Here is a 16,321-nt window from a genome sequence, read left to right as displayed (position 1 = left end):
AGCCTGGAAGTGATGCTGTAGACACCATGTGTGAATTATTCAGGCACAGGAGAGAAACTGAGGCATAGGAGGAAAAGTGGGGCACGGCTCAGAGAATCTGCGGAGAGCAACGAGGAAATCTATGATCTTCAAATGTGATCTCCAAACGGAATAACAGGTTTCTGCCACATTCTAGTTAAGAGGCAACATATTATTGAAAACCTTTATGTGTAACGCTTTTCTAAGCACAAAACACTGTAATGCAACTTTTAAAACACGCTTTCTCAGTGAAGAGAGCGCCCCCCGCAAAAACTGACCAAAGCTAAAAATGACATAAATCACATAGAACTATCCTTTGCAAATTCATCGTGTGAAGTAATTAAGGAAAGCATGGCTGAGTTTTAGGAGTTGAGACTTTGATCTGACAGGTGGAAGAAATATAGTGAAACGAGTCGGGATAAGGCCGTAACGTCAGGACTGAAATCGTTTGCTGTGCCAGTCACGAGCTTAATTACTTTTTTTTTCCCACTGACAGTCCCAAATTAAAATAAACGGACCACATCGAGACAAATCTCGGATGCATGTAGTGCTTAAGAATATATTGTTCCTGAGACAGCAGTAGCTTGAGGGCCGTGAATAAGGTTGTTCCTTCGGTGTCTCATGCAGAGGGCGGGGAGGAGTAAAATGGGCCATGGATGAAAGCAAACAGCTAATACTAGACCAACCTCCGTGGACAGCTTGGGGCTGCTTGGGGGCGCTGGGAGCTTTGTTTGTGGTCCTCTCTGTATGCGTGCCAGTGGGAAGGCTTTGGAAGAAAAGACAGCCTGGGGGAAGTGGAATAGACAAATGCCCTGTGGTCACCCAGCGTACTGAGCTGATTCCTTTCTAAGTGCAGGTAAATTGTTTTATATTTAGTGACCACGATCGACTCTATTACAAATTAATGAGGGGTCGGAAGCTTGATTGGAGATTGTCTGCCCACACATTTGCCATCATCGTGAAAAAAAAATAGACCAGTCGTAACTTGAAGCAAGGAGATGGGTGAGGATGTGGGGCTGCAAAGCTCTGGATGCCCTACACACGGGCCGCCCCATGCCAAGGGGTCCTTCTGAGGACTTCCCTCCCGGTTCCTGGGCCCTTTGGTGAACTCACTGCTAGCGTTCTCACTTTCTCAGAATCCATCACCGAGAGAGTTCTCGTGTCACCCGACCTTCTTGTTTTTAAATCCCCAGTTTCCTCGTGTTTTCCCAAGACGCATTGTATCTCATTAGAATGGCTCGGAAAATAGTCGTGTCCCGTGGTGGTAAACAGGAAGCGAGTGCGCCCTCAGAACCAGGGGCCGCTGCCCTGGGAGCCTTCAGGCTTGTGACGCAGAGATAAGAGGCAAAGAGAAACAGTCCTGAGTGTGTGGCGGTCTGACCAACCCCCCTGAAGAGGCTCAGCAAACATTTCACACACGCTTCATTCCAGAGACGACGTCCCTTCCTGCCCACACGCCATTTTCATGAGAAAAGCGTGTGAGGGTCTGTCTGCGTGGTAGTGTGGTCTTGTGTCGGCTGTGAACACCAGCACCGCGAGAACATGGCGCCTCCCTTCCCCGGTCACCAGGGGACCCATTCTCTCAGTAGATGACCCCCCCTCCTCCTTCACAGAGAACATGGCTGGACAAGATGGCTCCCACTTCTAAGAGTCCCTTGTCCTCCAACCCTGCAGACTTTGGTCCTCTCTGTGTCTCCAAGACCTCGCCTCATTCAGCCACTTACTAATGGCCATTCCCTTCGCCAGAATTCCTGCTAGGCACCTTTGGTCATCTCTGCGAAAAGCTAATCATGAGAAGGCACCGCTTCGTCTGGACGACCCCTCTTGGTGCCACACCAAAGCTGAATCTCATTGCCAGGGTGACCCCTCCCCACACGGCCCTGCCCTCTCCCCAGTGTCATCAGCATGTTACTCTGTTCCTTCAAACCCCACTGTTCTTCTGGGTCCATGCCAGGTCGTTTTAAGAAACGCAAAGAAAGAGAGAAAATTAAGAAGACCTAGCCTCAAAACCGTCGCCTTCCCTAGCGAATTCCTTTTTCTCATACACAAACTTTCTGGAAACATGGTCTATATTTGTCTAGTCATCTTCATCGCCTTCCACGTAGTCCTCAGTCTCCTAAAATCTGCCTTTGACCTGATCTCTTTGCTGAGATGATGGTCACAAAAATCTGGTTTGCCCTTTGCCACCATTGCTGTGCTCTGATGTGGCTGGCCACTCTCTCTTCTCAAGGTTTTCTTGCCCCGCCATCAACTGCTTTCTTCCTGCCTCTCTAACTGTTCCTTCTGGGTGTGCTTCAGCCAGCTCTTTGAATATTAAAATCTCCCCAGTAAATGTCCTAACGTGTTTTCCCTTCTCACCCTAAGACTCACACTGGCTGGTCCCATTCATTCCAAGAATTTTCATAACTCTCTCTCTCTGCCAATGGCTATCTCATGTGAATCTCCCAAACTTCAAAACTATAGAGCCAACTGCCCAATGGACATCTCTCCTGGGAGAGCCTACCTGCACTTACCATCAACAAGGTCTGGAACTTGTTACAGCTCAGTGAGGGATGTAAGTATCGACTCAGCTGCCCTTGCTGGGAACCAGGGCAGTACCTTGATTCTTTGCTATTCCTTCCCATCTGCCTACAAACTAATCAACAAGTCGCATCTATTCTGTTTGCTAAGTGACTCTCGCCTCCACCCAGTCGTGGGCTTATGCTCACTACCTTCTCTCCAGAATTCTACAAGTGTCCTAATTGCTCTTCCAACCTCCCTTCTTGCCCATTTCTATTCTGCTTTCCAGAATTATCTTTCTACGACACAAGTGTGGCTTTTCCCTCTGCTGCTTAAAATCCCTCAGCCGCTCCTTGTCATTCAAATACACCATGTAAAACTCTTTAAAGTGGCTTGTACGGCCCTGTGTAACCTAACATCTGTTTTCTCTGTCCTCGTCTGTCACTGTTAACTCTGTACACGAACTTCCTCTGGTTTCTAGAGCACATCTTCCCTTATACCGTCCATCCCACATAACATTCCACCTGCCTAGGACGCCAGCTCTCTGACCCACGCCCGATCACTACGTAGATCGAACCCTACTCCTCCTCCTCCACAGTTCAGCCTCGCCATTACTTCCACCGGAAAACCCTCACCGACCCCCAGCATCCCACCACCTCCAGGTATGGGATAGGTACTGTACAACTTAAGGAACATTATTGAGTCACATAAATTATGAATTCAAAGAAGATTCTAGCAGGGCTCCTGGGTGGCTAAGTCAGTTGGGCGTCCGTCCAACTCTTGATTTCAGTTCAGGTCATGATCTCGCAGTTCCTGGGTTTGACCCCCACATCGGGCCCTGCGCTGATAGTGTGGAGCGTGTTTGGGATCCCCTCTCTTCCTCTCTCTCTGCCCCTCCCTACCCTCCAAATAAATAAATAAACTTACAAAAGACAAAGGAGGTCCTAGCTTTAGTCGCGGGAGATGCAGAGCTCCGTTTTCCTCATGCTTTAGCAATGCTTCACTCCGGTGTGGAAGACGTTCTTGTGTGACTTGTCTTCAGGAGGCAGGAATAATGCCCAGCCAGCATCTTCGCTGCCTGCTGTCCCACGGGATGAGTAGCGACGAGAGAAGAGTAGAATACCAGTTACATCAGGGAACGAAGGAAAAACATCAGACTAATCCAAACAAGTATCATTTAAGCCTAGTCGACGATGCTGAAACGTATCATGCATGAGGTCCTAGACCATTCTTGAAGCCATCCATCGTCACTCTCAGCCTAAAATGACCGTTCCTTTCTACCAATCATTAGATGGGTTGGGGGTATTTACTATGGATGGGATGACAAGTACTGAGAACACACTATCAAATAAGACATGGTGTGTCTGACCGCATCTGGACAGGCTGCAGGTAAGTGAGCAGGGACAAAACAAGGACCGGTTGTTATGGTGGAAGGAGAGGCTAGGACGCCACGGGAGGCGCAAAGTCCTGTTTTGTAGGTAGAGATGAGGTCAGAACAACACGTAGAGGGCCATTTACACCTGTTCCGGGACCTGGAGTTCATCCAAAGGGAAGCCGATGATGAGTTTTAGGACGAGAAGACAGGCCGGTCCATGGAGATCAAGAAGGAGGTAGAACTGAAATGGCTTTTGCTAAGGGCATTGAGAATGGGGAGGGGAATGAGGGGGAAAGATTGGAAAGCTGCCCAGAAAAGTACAGAGGACTCGGGGGTGGTTTAGGAGTGCATAGGGAGGGAGAAGAAAGCATCCAGAATGTTTCTCAAATGATCCTACTGAGTTATTGACTGAGCTCAGGAAGACAGTGTGGGGCAAGGTGCCTGTAAGTAATCCTTACAGTAGCACCAATTCTGGCCCTTGATTACTCTGCACCCACAAAGAAATAACACAGGAATCAGCTTCCGTTACGTTAGAAAAATGATAAATCCTGATAGGCACCGTGACATCTGTATCCCGCTTCTAGGAATCTACTAAGGAAGACAATTAGGAGAACAAAGAAGCTGCAGAGATTCCTTCCCGAGAATTCTACGAGGTGGACTAGAAAACCACAGGTGTTGTTGGATGGTGAAGGAGGGTTCTGTCCAGCTGTCAGAACACCGTTTTGTTTTTTTTTTTTTTTTTATTTCTTTTCCAGACTGTTCGACTTAACAACTTCACAATGACAGGATGGCAGAGACCCTTGATGCGGCCTTTGGATTGTTGAAGCATCTCATTTTCATTCTAATTCATTCCAGAATAGTTTTCTTCCTATCCAGAATCATCTTCTGAGGAACTGAAACCATGAATTTAGCAATTTTGCATTGCCGGGAAGCACATTAATGAAGAAAAGTAAAAACTATAAATAGTCTTGATGATGATAAGTAATCAGATCAAATACCACAATGAATGCATTCCACTTAAGTACTTTGAATTCTTTCTTCTTTTTTTAAAGTATCAGAACATTTGAAAATCAGGATATAACTTTCCTTCATGAAATACCCAGAAAACTGCCTGCATTTTAAGAAACCAAAAGACAGCAGTGAGGTCAAGAGGAAGCTAAAGAAAGATACTTGTCTGCAAACTAAAAATAAAGTTGACATGACCCTGAGAAGGAGTAAATTAAAAGTATCATTTAAAGGTAACAAAGTTCTGGGGCGCCTGGGTGGCTCAGGCGGTTGAGCATGTGACTCTTGGTTTCGGTTCAGGTCACGATCTCACGGTTCGTGGGTTCAAGCCCCCCGTTGGGCTCTGCACCAAGAGTACAGAGCCTGCTTGGGATTCTCTCTTACCCTCTCTCTCTCTCTGCCTCTTCCCCACTTGTGCTGTCTCTCTCAAAATAAATAAATAAACGTTAAAAAAAAAAAAGGTAACTAAGTTCTGGGTCTTCCTAACCCAGTTGAGTTACTATTCCCTCTTCTCTGCAAAAGAAAAGCTACTGAAGAAAAAGTTCTTAATGGTGGCTGTGCTATTTTCAGTCAGGCTGCCAGTTAGGTATAAATGAAAAATGTATTTGTTCAAGTTCTGTAAATTGGGGGAAAATCGGGGGATGGGATTGGTAACCTGACGAGAGAGAGAATGAATGGGGATCAGAGAGAGGCCCTGAAACTCACCAACAGACTATTTGTCTTGTCGCTTTATTGTCTCCAGATGGAGCCATTAAAATCGCACAACACAGAAATAGTACATTAAGCTATAGCCCGAGTTCAATCTTCAATTATATGCCTTTTGATTAACACGGAAAACCGTATTCAGATTTGCTCCTCCACCCACAGTTTTTTTTTATCTGAGTTGAGGACGTCTGGATGGAAATCAGAAACGTTATTGGAGTGACCCTTTCCTCCGGAAATCTTCGCTGAGCGCACGATCCGTGAAGTTGCTCTCCCTTAGCCCACCTCTCCCGTCTGGTTTGGCCCTGTGCGAATGTATCATGGAAAAGCCTTCGAGTGGGAGGAAACTGATGTGATAGATAGATGTGTGACACAGTTACTCAAAAGGGCAGTTCATCTGAGCGTGTGTGCATGGATGTACGGAACAACGCCTTCTAAACACTGTCATGACTGGGACAGCGGATAATGTCATTTACAATGACATAATTTTTCAATCTTTTCTAGGATTGCAAAACAGTTCATGAAGAGAGATTGTCTCTTGCATTTAGGCGAGTGAGTGGGAAGGTTAACCTAACAACCACAAACAGCCCATCCTATTTTTCTCTCTGCATCAACTAGATTCTTAACTGAATTGATCCACGGTCTCATATTTACCGGAAGGCAGCTGGAGTCAGCTCTGCGGTTATGATAGCCTCATACAGGCCATCTATTTGTGTCCTGTGTCAGCTCTGCAGAGACACTCCCAGAACGAGTCAATATCGCCATCTCACACACATTTCAAAACATTTTCCTTTCTAATTTATTTTATGTAATTCTTTTTTATTCTTTTCTGATTCGTTTTATGTAATTCTTTTTTTTTTATTTTTTTTTAACGTTTATTTATTTTTGAGACAGAGACAGAGCATGAACGGGGGAGGGGCAGAGAGAGAGGGAGACACAGAATTGGAAGCAGGCTCCAGGCTCTGAGCCATCGGCCCAGAGCCCGACGCGGGGCTCGAACTCACGGACTGTGAGATCGTGACCTGAGCTGAAGTCGGATGCTTAACCGACTGAGCCACCCAGGCGCCCCTATGTAACTCTTTTTTATTCCAGAACCGTTCTCCTTTCTCTTTCCCCCTCTATTCTGACAAGGTAAACGAAGCACCTTGCAGCAACCTGGAAACTGGTTACATTTCGACACATGGTTAGAAATTTCACATTGGCGAGAAAAAGACTTTGGGAGTAAAACAAATGCATTTTAGGAAGTTAGTGAAGAGGAGATCATCAGTCTGAAGTATGAGCAAAACCATATTCTCCCGAAGAGCAGCTACGTACTCATGGGGCGGGGTGGTCTCAGAGCTAAGGACAGGGAGAGTCTTTTTTAAGGTTAAGATTTCAGACGGTGCGAATGAGGGTGCCCTCCTAGTCAGATGTAATAGGGGGCAGGAGTTGAGAGCAGGGAGTGCTCAAACTTGAGCACAAGAGTGGGCCGGAGGGCTTGTGAAAACAGATGTCTGGGCAACAGTCCCCAGAGCTTCTGGCGTAGCTGGTCCGGAGTGAGGTTAATGGTGCACTTCTGAGCCTACAGGTCATGCTGAGAAGGCTGGTCTAGGTACAGGGGGACAGATCCCAGGACCTCCTAGCCTCCTCCACCCCGAGGGGGTCCTCAATCAGTGTCCCCACATAAGCAGCATCTAGAAGGGGGACATTTGATTTGTCCTTCCTCCCTGCCTTCTCAGTGACTTCCAAAGGACTAGATCAGGGTTCCTTGACAAACCCAGGCCAACGATATACCATGTACTTTTGTCTTTTTTCTGAACTCCAGAACAGTTCACATGCAGTATTATAATGGTTTCACTTGTACAATATAGTGATTCACCAGTTCTATACATTTCTCTGTGCTCGTCACGGCAAGTGTCCTCCTTAATCCCCATCACCTACTTCCCCCATCCCCCATCCCCCCACCACCCTCCCCTCTGATGACCCATCAGTGTGTTCTCTATAGTTAAAAGTCTGTTTCCTGGTTTGTCTCTCTCTCCTTCCCCACCACCGCCCTCCCCACTCCCCTTTGCTCGTTTGCTTGGTTTCTTAAATTCCACGTATACGTGAGATCATATGGTATTTGTCTTTCTCTGGCTGGCTTATTTCACTTAGCATTATGCTCTCTAGCTCCATCCATGTTGTTGCAAATGGCAAGATTTCATTCCTTTTTGTGGCTGAGTAATATTCCATTATATATAAATTGGCCGCTTCCATAATTTGGGTCCTGTAAGTAATACTGCGATAAACACAGGGGGGCCCGTCTCTCTTCAAATTAGTGTCTTTGCATTTTGGGGGTAAATGCTGAGTAGTGCCGTTACTGGACCACAGGGTAGCTGTATTTTTAACTTTTTGAGGAAACTCCATCCTGTTCTCCACAGCGGCTGCACCGGGTTGCATTCCCACCAACAGTGCGCGAGAAGGTTCCTATCTCTTCACATCCTGTCCAACTTTTCACCTAATGTCCGCCTCCAGAAGTACCTTTCTTTCCAACCTCTCTTTGCAAAGTATTTTGATCTAGGGGCAAGAGCAAACAACTTCTACAGGGTCGTCCTATAATCTGGTACACCATCTGCTACTAGTTTCACGAGCTTGAGTAAGGTCAACCCTCCAAAGCACAGTTTCCTTAGGTATAAAAATGGTGGCGGCAATAAAATATAACCTATACCTCTCCAATGTCATGTGAAGATCAATGAGACAAAGACAAAGCCCCTTTGGAGCTGCGATGCACGCCAGAAATTCCAAGGGCTGTTGTGATAGATTCCTGAAAATCTTTTAATAAAGGGAACAAGGTTCTTTCAGAGCAAAGAAAGAGAAGACTTAAAACGCACAGCTACGTGGAAGGCGAATAAACAGAAACCACGATAAAACAATTCAGTATAAAACAAGAATCCTGTCCGGTCATCTGAGTGTTTCCAGCCTGGCTGCTGAAGAGAGCCAGAAACCTGAAAAGACAGGAGGAGAAAGTGCGCGAAGAGGAAAGAGGAGGTCGTGATGATGGGATGGGGAATGTCACAGCCTCGTCTGAAGTCTTTGGCCCTGGGCGGAGCGAGGACACGGGAGTGTGGGCTTGCTCCTTTCCAAAGCCTCCACCAGCGATAGAGAGCTTTGTGCTTTTTGGTTCTGGCCAATGCATTTTAAAAGAATTTTCAGTTAGGGAAATGGTCTTTTAAAGCCATCATCCTCAGAGGGTGCAATATTTACATGAAACAAATATTGCCTTTCATTGAAGTGATAATATCTTTTCTGCTGTTCCACACCTCTTAGACCTGGAAGTCACAGGAAACCTTTTCTGTTCCTATCTCCTCTCATTCTATGAATTTTTGTGTCTCAGATGAGTCATGTATAATTTGGTTATTACAATATTTATCTCAGAGAGAGATTAGGAGCCTTAGCCAATGTTTTTCGAATAGTCAGTAAGTCCCCACTGTAAGATTCAGAAGGAATGAAAATGACATTAATATATTATAAATAATCAAAACCCAGTAGCAAAAGAGATGATTGAATTCCAAAGGTTTCCATCACTCTTTCTCAAAAACAAATTTTTTTAATAAATGAGCTCCTGCTGGACGTCTTCTTTCTTGAGTGATAATCTTTCCATTAGTGGGGTAATTTGCAAAGCAAAACCTTTGTATTTCCTTGTTTTTCTTCTTCTTAAATATATAAAAGTTCTGTGGACAGGCTATTGAAGGGGCCGTTTTCCATTTTCAGTACACGGGAGCTCCAGGCAGTGGAGGAAGGGGATGTTGTATACATCATGTGTGTGTGGTTTTGCTGAGAGAGAGAGAGAGAGAGAGAGAGAGAGAGGCACCCCCTGAGACTTCTATCACCAGTCTGGCTCTGGGATCAGTTTAACAACTTGCTTTGAATGCATATGAGTCCCGACTGCTAAATTTGCAAATGCCTCCCCATAAAGGTTATGCACCCACTGTAAATGCAGCATCTATTCAAAAAGACAGTCAGGTTGGTTGCTAGGAGATGGTGGGATTCTCTTGGAGACAAATCAGCCCTGACAAAAAAAAAAAATTTTTTTTTTACATAAAGACCTTTTAAATATAAATACCTTTGACAGGAGCTATTATTATTCACTGAGTTCCTTCACATCTGAATAAATGGCAGAAAAATGATATTATTCATATGCCATTATACACTAAAGTGTTAAAATAGAAGAATCTTATTCCCTCCTCTCTCTCTCTCTCTCTCTCTCTCTCTCTCTCTCTCTCTCTGTTATTGCTAAAGAGAAAGGAGAAAGCTTTTTTGTTGTTGTTGTTTCTTTCCCTTGGATTTCTCTCCTTTCCTTTTTGGATTCCCAAAACCTGGGATTCCCTCTCAAAACCTGACACCAAAGATGTGGATAATTGAATTTTCCTTCCAAACCCAAACGCCGATTTTTAAAGGAGGATAGTAGTGGCGAGGAGGGGCCTCTCAGCAAGACTGAAAAGATACAAGCAACTTCCCCAAAAGGGGGTTCAGGGCACACACGTGGGGGTCTGTGTTCCTTGATAGCGGGCACCGTCCGATTTCATTTCAATGATGTTTGCAATGTTCTTCCCACTGGGTCAACTGTAGGCCCAGCTGCCCTATCTGTGGGTCCGTGTGCTCGACTTTTGCTAGCAGTGACCCTAACAAATAAAATGTGCAGCAAGTAAGAACTTGCTGTTTATAAACTGTGTTGTGGGTAAATGAAGTTGCAATCTTTCCTAATTTAGTGTGCCCTGCCCGTCCATTGAGGACCTGAGAATCTCCCAGCTGACACACACAAAGGCACAGGGGGACACAATGTGGGGCCAGGGCCCTGCCTCCCTTTGACTAGAGCCCCAGAGACTTGTCGCCCCAAAGCCCACAATAAGGGATCAGTGTTGAAACACATTTCATTACCATGAGAATGGCCACCCCCAACTCCAAGTGTATTATTTTTGTTGTTATTTGGAATACTGTACAAAGTTTCTCAAGAATTTTTTTTTTTTTTTTTTGTAGCGTGCCTTAGACTTGGACAGAGCCGTGGTTCCTTACACAAATATTGACATGAATCCCTTGGTTTATTTAGCATTTTCCTGTGAAAGGCGCAGTATGGTAATGTCCCTTGGTCCCCTTTCACACATTTGTTCTGACTCTTGGCACCAGGAAGTTCTTATTGTTCTAATCAATGCTCACTGGCCCAATGACATTTTTTCCCTTTTAGTGACAGACATGGTATGTTTCCTTTCCTGAAGTTCTCATGAGAGTTTCTTGTACTATGTTCGATAGACACCCAAAATAAAATTAAAAAAAAAAAAAAAAGGCAACACATTTGCGGGTTCTTCTTTTCCTGGTTCTGTTTTGCTTGCCTTCTTTGTCAAAGCCTCCCCAGCCAATGCTGCTGCTAATTGTATAAAACGCCAGGATGCCAAATTAGAAAGCCCCTCAAAATTCCAGTAACTTGCTCTAAATTCATGGTACATGAATCCACTATGGCATCGTGGCAATAGTCCCTTTGTGAGTGTGCCAAGGAGGTTACCTTTTGCTTTTTTTTTTTTAGTATTATTTTTAATGTTCATTTTTGAGAGAGAAGGAGACAGAGCATGAGCGGGGGAGGGGCAGAGAGAGAGGGAGACACAGAACCCAAAGCAGGCTCTAGGCTCCGAGCTGTCAGCACAGAGCTGGACGGGGGGGCTTGAACTCAGGAACCACGAGACCATGACCTGGGCAGAAGTGGGATGCTCAACTGACTGAGCCCCCCGGGCTCCCCCATTTGGCTTTCCTTTTTTTTTTTTTTTTTTTTTTTTTTTATGAAGGAGCTTACTCCAGTGTCTGGCCTTTCCAGTTCGTTCATGCACTCCCTCAATTATATAATTTACTGGTCAGATAGCATTCTCTCTGCTTGTGATGATGATTTCGATTTCAAGAGTTGGTTAGTGTGCATTCCTCGCTGTAACGGAACCCGTTCCTCGATTTCTACATTGAAATGCGGAATACAAATGTAAGCAACTGGAAACTGCCAGAATATGGAGCCTCCACCGACCGCAGTGGGGGATGGGAGATGTGCTCTCCAGGTTGGGAGGAGGAGACTCATTTGACCCTCCCTCCTTCGCAGCTCCTACCCATTCCGTATTTATCCAGGGGACCCCAAGTATTGCTGGGCCTGGTAAGTGGGGTAAAATGTAGCAAAGAGCCCTGCACTAAGCCCTCAGTGGGAAAGGAGCCTCCAGGAGACTAAGAAACTCAGGGCCCACGTCAACTTCACAAGGGGGAAGAAAGGGACCACCCTGCCCCTCACGGCTTCTTCTTAGCTCCTTTTTGTCAAAAACATCACATCTATTTTGGGAAACTGGTTTGATCGGAGGAAAACCACTGCGGGTGAAGGCTCCAACCCCTAGAGATTCTGGGCATGTTGACAGAAGACCTGTCAGGCACAAAGGGCCATGAGCAATCCAGCTAGATCAGGACCACACTGGTTCTCATGGCCCAGGAGCCAGGCCCAGAGAAGGATCTGTACCCTGGCTCAGCGCCCAGCCAGGCTTCCAGGCCCAGGAAAGGGTGGCCCTGTGCTGCCCGGACAGGCTGGGGTGCATCGTAGAAAGGTCAGGGAGAGGAAGCTTTTAGGTAGCATTATCCAGCATTTGTGACAGCACTGACCGTAAGCATTCCTCAGTGTCTCTGCCCCCCACCCCGCCCACCATCCCCCTGTGGTCTACTCTCACCCCAGACCAAATCAAGTCCCCTCCTCCCTAAAGGGTGAGCCAGCAGAATTGTGGTCTGCTGTGAAGGTTTCCAATCGTCTCTCCTTGCTGTCACATTCTTTTGCAAGTTACACTCCAGGTATGATTTATTTCTGGTTCATTTCCGGTGACTCAGTTACACAGGATGCAAAATTACAATAATAATGCTTGTCTCCAGATAATGAATAAGGGGTTTGAATTTCTCAGAGCAGAGATGTTATACAAATGCGAAGTATCATTACGACGAAAATCCATGACTAAAGAAATTAAATTTCCTGGAATGTTTTATATCTAACAAGAATGCTTGTAATCCTCTGCATTTACCGCTAAACGAGGTAGACTACAAGAAAGAAGATATTTAAAGGGAAGGCATGAGTTCACTGGGGAAAATTAACAAATGGGAAAATTGCGGCACTGTATTCTGTATTTTATGGGGAAAGAGAGTTTGGTAAACACGCAACAGGAAACCCTGTTTGATTTCTGCAAGGGAAATTTAACCAGTAACAGACTCATGTCGAATTTTCAAAGGAGAAGTTTCTCTACTTGTTTACCTTTTGATATGTGGCTGAAAGAGGACACCAAGGCCTCAGCTTTAAAGGAGAGATATCACGAACAGTTTACGCAGGTCTGCAAAAAACTCAACAGCCACCTGGGCATAGAGAAAATGAAAAACCGTACCGTGGAAAAAAGCCGAAGAAAACATATACTAGGAAGGGGTGACCTATCCTGAAGCATTTCCCAAATTCAGTCCTTCTTACTGTTTCATAAACACGTAAGGCAAGCAAATGCAGGGGTGTGTCTTTTCCACGCCAAACGTGTTTTGAGAAAACGCGACCTCTCGGCCATTTTCCACACCTACGTCCATCTCCCTTTTTGTTGTGGGGTACCCACTTCCGGCCTTATGAAATCACAACAAAGGCAGAACCGGTACTTCTGGACATCGCATACACTCGTGACATTGCGCACACCGACTTAAAGGTGTTTCCTCTCCCGAGGTAATGGCTGGTATTGCTTTGGGCTATCAACCCAAGAAATGTCAACTGACCCAGCCCACCTCCATCAGAACTCAGGATTCCTCTTTGAGCCTCCACCATGAAACTGCTAGAACCATGGCATGCCAGCGCATTTCTGTGCTTCCTGACAGACAAGAAGGAGACTGCGAGGTTGGTGGCAGGGTTGGGAGCAGTGGACAGAGTTTGCTCAAAAATATATATACCCTCTATCAACTGCAGCTCTCTTACCCCCATAAACACCTCTCATCTTTCAGTCCTGAGAGAGTTCTCTCCGTGTTTTGTGAGTGCACTCTTCCTCCAGGCCATCCTTGATGGAAGTGATGTTCCCTCATCCCAGTGCAGGGCTGTTTGCAGATCTGGGTACCAGACTCTGCAGAACAAGAGGCTGATGAAGAGGCTCCCCAATGTCTCCAACCTGGACTGGGGTGCACTGTACCTACATCGGCTTGACCCCTGACCCCATACGTCGTGCAGAACCCTGAGGTCAAGCCCCTTCACCTTACACACATGTCCTCACCCGCATCCCTTTCTGACACACCGCTAAAGGACCTTTCCTCAGACAGATGTTTCCCACCTAGGATCTGCAGACATGTCACTTGACTTAGCACTTTGGAACTCCCTTCGTACTTGACATATACGGACAGATCTGGAGCTTTCTAAGGGAGTCCCAGAAGATGGAACCCACCTCAATGCACTCACTCAATGGCAGCAAAGACTTCACTTATATAAATCATATAAAATGAGATTTGCTCAGGATTTACTTTGGGGAAAAACAAGTATAGTGGGGAAGCTGAAGAAAAGAGGCAAGGCAGTATATTTTAGTACATTCAAGTTGAAGTCATATTCAATTAGTAACATTTTTAATCATTTAATTGTCAATATTTCAAACCTGTAGGCAGGTGCCACAAAATGTAACACACACCTACTGACCTCCCATAGACATTAAACAAATACTATTATTTTGCATATTTGCTTCAAATATTTCTAGTTTGAAGAGATTAAGTTAAATATTTTAAATTAAACAATGTCCTTCGTCCTCTCTCTTACTCATCCTTCTCCACGAAGGTGGCTTCTAATCTAATAGTTGTGTGTGTTATTCCCATTCTTGTTTTTGTGACTTACCTGTGTAAGGATGAATATACAAAATATATCTGCCTTTGCTTCTGTGTCTTAAATTTTTTATAAAGGTTTTTGTGCTGTTCAGTAGCTTTGTAGCTTGCTTTTAATTTTGTTTTAAGTCTATGTATTTATTTTTGAGAGAGACAGAGACAGCATGAGCAGAGGAGGGGCAGAGAGAGGGGGAGAGAGAGAATCTCAAGCAAACTCCACACTGTCAGTGCAGGGCCCGACACGGGGCTTGAACCCGTGAAACCACGAGATCACGACCTGAGCTGAAATCGAGTCTGACGCTAAACAACTGAGCCACGCAGGCACCCCTGTAGCTTGCTTTTAGACTCAATAATATTTTCCCACTTTATCCGTATAGTTATACGTGGATCTAGGTCTACACACATTGTGTACTATCTCATCCTATGATTAGACCTCCGTTTCTTTATTCATCACACCAAGAAAGGATGTGAAAGTTGTTTCTACTCTTTACTGCTCTGCACAGGGCTGCAATGATGATCATTTCACACGCCGTCTTGCACATTTTAGAACAAGACACGTAGAAGTGAACTTGCTGACGCCTTCAACTTTCCTCCAGTTTGTCAGTTTCCCGTCCAAGAGGTGATGGTAAATTCGCAATGCCCAGGGATGAGTGCACGTTCCTGTTTCCTCACATGCTGTGAATATCTTCTCCAGTCTGGTTTCCAATTAATATTAAGAAAAGCCAGTGGTTATGATAGGTAACTTATAAAAATATCTAGAAATAGCTTTTCTTTGGATAAAGAATTTCCTTCTTTTCAGGGCTGAGCATAAGGTTACCTACGATTATTTAAAATGTTATGGTGTATATACTCCTGAATGTTATCAAAAGACGTAACAGTCTTTAATGTTCATATCTTGGCATCCTTTTGTTTTTATGAATGTTGCTAAAATTGATTTCTACAATAGAAAGAAGATTCCATGTCTGCTAAGTCTGAGTGTGAAATGTAGAATGCCAGTAGAATAGTCTCCAGCAACTACTTATCTTAGAAATCATTTTATAAAACAAATCCTGTTCTTGGTGACATAATTTGTTCTCTGCCCAGAGTACCAGGGAGAGCTTCATGAGAAGTAAATGTAGATCTGTGTACATATGTGTATATTTGTATGTGTCAAGGGAGTATCTTTATTTTAATCTTACACTCCACTTGATAAATTAAACTTTGAGGAAACTATGTTTTTATGGCACCAATGTAACATATGCATCATGGAAAAGTAATTTAGTTATGTCTTAATTCTTCACTCATTTCCACTAAAATAAATACAGAACAGATTCAGAAAACTGATGCTGAGGACAGACTTAGTGAATCTGTAAGCCTGTGGCTGGAAGCCTAAAATATTATTTTGAATTAGGCTATTAACTCATTTGAGATAATTCTATCCAGATTTTGGTCTGTATTTATTCAACTGATTTATTGTCTGTTTTTCTCCCTCCCAAATGGGGCTCATTATGTCTCTTTAAAGCAATGTTTTCCATGTTTTCTACCATTTTTTATTTTTCAGGGTACTTTATATCCTAATTATTGAGTTATGTATCATGTACTCCTAATTATGAAACTTAGATTTGCTGTGTTTCCACTTTAGTGGGTAAGTTTGGAGGTGTGTACATACACACACATACATGGCCTCAAAATGGTCTCTTTAAAAGATAGCGGTTACACTTTTAGAAGCTTTGCTCCCCTTTAACTACTCGTACGAATTTAGGGAGACTTCTGACACGCAAAGGGACTCCCCCCGCGTGACTGGAAATACTACAGCCAAACGCAGCCCGCTCGGCAATCTACCTGCTGACTTTGTGGATCTTCCCCAGAAGAACTAGGCGAACGAGGTGGCCTTCTCTTTACAAA

General features: G+C 44.7%; 1 long non-coding RNA gene across 1 annotated transcript in view; it reads right to left on the bottom strand.

Annotated features, from left to right (window-relative positions):
• The window catches only part of LOC113601117 (uncharacterized), a 93,903-nt gene that overhangs the window by 66,915 nt on the left and 10,667 nt on the right, over positions 1 to 16,321 (bottom strand). Inside the window, exon 2 of the long non-coding RNA XR_008296502.1 lies at positions 3,445 to 3,598. This is a non-coding gene — a long non-coding RNA (uncharacterized LOC113601117). The remainder of the gene's footprint in view (positions 1 to 3,444; positions 3,599 to 16,321) is intronic.

The sequence above is a fragment of the Acinonyx jubatus genome, chromosome A1 (assembly GCF_027475565.1).
Source record: "Acinonyx jubatus isolate Ajub_Pintada_27869175 chromosome A1, VMU_Ajub_asm_v1.0, whole genome shotgun sequence".
Taxonomy (NCBI): Eukaryota; Metazoa; Chordata; class Mammalia; order Carnivora; family Felidae; genus Acinonyx; species Acinonyx jubatus.
The sequence above is the reverse complement of the archived record's forward strand: the minus strand, read 5'-3'. Positions and strand labels throughout refer to the sequence as shown.